The 5,487-nt window shown below is 37.0% G+C and overlaps 1 protein-coding gene across 3 annotated transcripts in view; it reads left to right on the plus strand.

The window, feature by feature from the left end:
• The window catches only part of CELSR1 (cadherin EGF LAG seven-pass G-type receptor 1), a 159,026-nt gene that overhangs the window by 49,943 nt on the left and 103,596 nt on the right, over positions 1-5,487 (plus strand). The gene's annotated exons all lie outside the window — the stretch shown is intronic.

Raw genomic sequence — 5,487 nt, forward strand, 5'->3', positions numbered from 1 at the left:
ACAGGACAGGGTTCTGACAATGGGAAGAGGTTTAAAGCCTGCACCTTGTTTAACACTCCAGTGAGAAAACTCTTTTGACTGAGTGAGGCGGCTGATTTGTGACAGGTCAGCAGGAGGCAAAAGCTGTAAACCAAGAATGACAGTGGCTAAAAGAGTTAATGGGAAGGAGCTGTTGTTATGTTGGCAGCTGCAGTTAGAAAAGCAACAGAGAGCTCTGGAATGCTGCCCCTTACAAGCCACTTATATATACTGTAGCCATAAGAAAGAAATTGGGAGGTCAGGAAAATGAAAACAGTTGAGATATGTTCCTGCTGATAGGATGGGTCTACCCTTATCAGCACATACTTTAGGAGTAGCTAAGGTTGCAAAGAATGCCGCATTGCATTGATCAAGAAAGTATTGTGATATGGCCTATTGTTACTAGAATAATAGCCGTTGCATGAAGGCTATGGATGTTGTTATTGTTTGTGCAGTTACTAGGACAAAGTGAACAAGAAAAGTGATGTGTAGATAAACCTTTTGCTTTAGCTAGATGTATCTAATCCAATAATACATGTTGGGAAAACCATTAGGTTATTTCTGAATAGCAATCTGATTATCCTTGGTAAGGCCACACTTGGAGTACTGCATCCAGTTTTGGTCACCACGATGTAAAAAATATGTTGAGACTCTAGAAAGAGTACAGAGAAGAGCAACAAAGGTGATTAGGGGACTGGAGGCTAAAACATATAAGGAACGGTTGCTTGAATTGGGTAAGTCTAGTTTAATGAAGGATGAGGGGGGACATGATAGCAATGTTCCAATATCTCAGTGGCTGCCACAAAGAAGAGGGAGTCAAGCTATTCTCCAAGGTGCCTGAAGGCAGGACAAGAAGCAAAGGATGGAAACTAATCAAAGAGAGAAGCAACCTAGAACTAAGGAGAAACTTCCTGACAGTTAGAACAATTAACCAGTGGAACAACCTGCCTCCAGAAGCGGTGAATGCTCCAACACTGGAAGTTTTTAAGAAGAGACTGGACAGCCATTTGTCTGAAATGGTATAGGGTTTCCTGCCTGAGCAGGGGGTTGGACTAGATGACCTCCAAGGTCCCTTCCAACTTTATTATTATTGTTGTTGTTATTATTATTATCCACAGGAAAGGTGGTTTTTGTGAAGGGATGTCTTATTAAGGATAATATTCATCAACTTGTTCTTGTAATAAAGACTTTTAATGTGATAATGTTTACTCTCCTATTTAGAGAAGAACATTCTTGTTTGGAGATCACCATTGTTAACATTTATACTAGCAAACTACTTCCAGTAGTTTGATGGACTGCCTAACGCGTTTGTATCAAAATGCTTTCGCCAATCCTGGGATTCATCAGAAGTGTATTTTTAAGATGATACGCAGGAGATTTTTTTTAATGAAATGTAGTTTGTCACTACACTATTATTAATTTTCTTGTGTAGTGTAAGAACTACAGGATAACTTTGAATCCATTCTAAGTAAAATGTGATGTAACAATCCTGTAAATAAACTTTCTGTGGGAACTAGTTTTTTTTAGCATGTATGTTTCCAGCAATAAATAGATATTTAGGCACTCATGCATTTATTCACAGAAATATAAGGGTTGAAAATTATTTTATAGGGCATGAACATTACATAATATGCCCCAGTTATGTTCTCAGATATAAAGAGATCTTGGATTAATTATTAATTATGTGCCATCAAGTTGGTGTCGACTTTTAATGACTACACATAGATTTTCTGCAGGATGATCTACCATTTGATTGGTCTTCGGGTCCTCCAAAGATACGCTTATTGCCAATATAAACAAGTCTATCCACCTTGCTATTGTTTTTCAGGATTCCAATATTTTCACAGTTAATTGTAAGTTAATTGCTGTATCTGACGTCATTTCATTTTCTTTAATCTTATTCTATTTTTTTCACTGTGCTTTTGGACTTTCATTACTAGAGCTTCCAGTTCCTTTAAATTTTAAGTTGTCAGCATAGTACAAGTTGTATTGATGTTTCTTCCTCTGGTTTTACAGCCATACGAATCTTCATCCAGTCCAGCCTCCTTGTAGTGAATAAAGAGGATAGCCTTGAAAGACAGATGGGAGTATCTGGTATCAAGGCAACAATCAGATAAACAAAACTTGAGCTCAGGGCAAGAAAGTGGCATGCAAAATTGCACCAATACCACACACACTCACTTTCCCAATTCAGGAGGATGAAAAAAGGAAGAAAGGAAGCATATTCAGACTTGAAAGATTATGATACTATAGCTGTTCTAATAAAAATAGGTTTAGGTCTGCATGGTTTCTGTTTTTTAGTCTGATCTGCTTTATAGGGCTAATATTTTCTCAGTGTATACAAAACATATACAGGTGTGTGTGTGTTTATGTATATGTATGTTTATGTCTGTGTAGTTTACTCACTCACCATTAATGAATGAAAATAATATAAAATCTTTGCAGTGGCATACTGTTCAGTTTAATTGTTTTTCAATTACAATGGACATTACCTCCCTTCACAATTAGACAATTAAATCAAATTTCACATTTAATAGCAAACTGAGGTTTGCAAAAATCATGAGGAGAGAAGGGAAGAAGTAGAAGGAAGCAAAGGAGCATGAGCCTAAGCTATATTAATTAGATTCACACACCAGTTTGCTTAAGCATGGTTTGTGAAGCAAGCTACAATTCACTTGGTTCTCACAGATAATGCTAATCAGGGTGTCTAAATTCATAAGGAATAAAGCATGTGTTTAATACCTGGAAGAAAATGAAAAATATTTAAATATCAAAATCAGAATTTAAGATGCATATTCCATATTCAAGTAATATTTTTTCAGATAACAGCGAGAGTGAAGTAGGGAGTGATTGCTCCTTTAAATCAAGTTCCAAATTTGTAGACATGTGGATTTTTACTCCTATATCCAGTGGGTTTTTTTTGTAAAAGAAAAAGGTGCCGAAACTCACACACTTCATACAACCCGCCTTGCCTACCCTACAAGATTCTATCCAAAAAAGGTGCTGGAACTCCATTCCGGGCGTTCTATGAGAAAAAAAGCCCTGCATATATCTATCTACTCTCCTATATAGATTATATTGTCCAAACAGCATAGTATTCCATTGGTGAAAAGGTTTGTTTATTTTAGTAAAAAAAAAAAAGCTGAGAGTGCAGGAGACATGTAAAAAGCAGTGATGATTTTCATGTAGCTTGTATTTCCTGTCTATGGCAAGGAAATTGATTTCTGCTCTTTTTTTTTTTTTTTTTTTACAGTTTAGGAAATACAATTCTTGTTCCAAATATTTTTTTTCCTTAAATGAAGTCATGTTTTTAATTTAGTAGCACTATTCATGATTCCACAGAAGGGTATCTTTAACAGCTCCAAACTGTTGAAAACTTGCCTATTGTAATGAAGGCTTTGTAGATCTCTGCTTATTGTCCCTAAAGAGAAGATAATTTGCTTTTTAAAAACATTATTTAACAGAGAGTGCTCGTTAAGAATGGTGCTGAAATAGCTTCCTTGTGATTTACATAAATGGAAGCAAGTATACCGTAGGAATGAGAGAAACAGATCCACAGGGATGTGTCTGCATTCATAGATAAGATTAAGCTAGGATTTGCACACTACTGTTGAATGTACCCCAATAGCAGGGTGAGGGTGGGGGTGGGGGGTGAGGGAATGACATGCAACGTCTACTCATTGTTGATTCTTGCTGACTGCCTGGACTTGTCCCTGCAGTTTTCTTGGCATGTTTTCCAGAAATGGTTTTCCTTCTTCCTGAGGCTGAGAGAGAACTGGTTCCAAGTCACCCAGCTGACCTCATGCCTGAGGCAGGACTAGAACTCATGGTCTCCCTGTTTCTAGCTTGGTGTCTTAGCCACTGCACTCAACTGGTTCATTATAATCTGGACTGCATATTTTATATGTCTGTTCCATTTACTTTGTGTTCAGGCATATGTTTTCTCTCCCTGAAAACTCAGAATTACCTAATTTCGCAAGATCCAACTGCCAGGGGTCTCTGTATTTCACATGAATCAGAACTGTATGACTTTCTTAAATGAAGCTTCAATATTTCCTTTACTTAATGTAACATTAAAATAGGTTACTAAAAATAGCACTTGAAAGTCAGCAATTTCTGTAATTTTTCTGCACTCTCTTTTAAAGAAATTCTGCTTTGAAATTTTGCTTACCAAAAATGCTACTCTGCATTCTCTCTCCATTAAAACAAGCCCACATCACAGAATCAGCTTTTGATTCAGCCTTATGTGGGAAACAATTTATTTTGATTGAACGTCCTGTACTTCAAACTTTTAATTAAACTAAATATGGTGTGCACTATTATTTCAGTATTGCAAACTGAGAATATTTGGAGGAATGAATAGGTATCTGCTTGCATTAGTCAGCTCTTCAAGAGAATGGGCTTTATTTGTCTAAATTCGAAACTTTTTTTTAGCATCTAGATAGTGCTAATTGTAATGAGAATAAGGACTCTATCTAGCAGCTATGGAACACTTTGAAGAATTCCAACTATGCATCTGGTTGGTATTCACATTTCAGAATGTTCAGTGCTAAAACATGTGAAAGACACTATTGATTACTTAACAAGCTAATAGAATAGAAATAAAAATAGAAATAAATAGAAATAGAGAGCTGGAAGGGACCTTGAAGGTCTTCTAGTCTAGCCCCCTGCTCAAGCAGGAGGACATATACCATCTCAGACAGGTGATTGTCCAGTCTCTTTTTAAAAACTTCCAGCGATGGAGCGCCCACGATTTCTGGGGGTAAGCTGTTTCACTGGTTGATTGTCCTCGCTGTCAGGAAGTTTCTCCTTAATTCCAGGTTGCTTCTCTCTTTGATCAGTTTCCAACCATTGTTTCTCGTCCTTCCCTCTGGTGCTCTGGTGAACAACCTGACCCCCTCTTCTTTGCGGCAGCCCCTCAGATACTGGAATACCGCTATCATGTCTCCCCTATTTCTTCTTTTCTTTAGACTGGCCAAACCCTTGATAAGGACCTTTCAAGATAGGCCTATCTCTCATGAGTAATAAATATTTAATATTCCAGGTTCCTATCTTAATCTGAAATGCTTCTTTTTTGAAGCTACTCAGCTTTCAATTTTAAAAACAATTACTTGCAAAATATAAACAATTTTTAAATTCTAATTGCATTTAAAGAGAATTAACAGAAAAACAGAATAACAGAGTTGGAAGGAATCTTGGAAGTCTTCTAGTCCAACCTCCGAAACAAGCAGGAGACTCTATACGATACCGGACAAATAACTGTCCAATCTCTTCTTTAAAAACTTCAGTGATAGAGCACCCACAGCTTCTGAAGGCAAGCTGTTCCATTGGTTAATTGTTTTCACTGTCAGGAAATTTCTTCTTAGTTCTAAGTTGGTTCTCTCCTTGATTAATTTCCATCTATTGCTTCTTGTCCTACTTTCAGGTGCTTTGGAGAATAGCTTGATTCCCTCTTCTATGCGGCAACCT

This window comes from Crotalus tigris, unplaced genomic scaffold, assembly GCF_016545835.1.
Source record: "Crotalus tigris isolate CLP2741 ecotype Arizona unplaced genomic scaffold, ASM1654583v1 scf7180000017764.6130737, whole genome shotgun sequence".
Classification (NCBI taxonomy): Eukaryota; Metazoa; Chordata; class Lepidosauria; order Squamata; family Viperidae; genus Crotalus; species Crotalus tigris.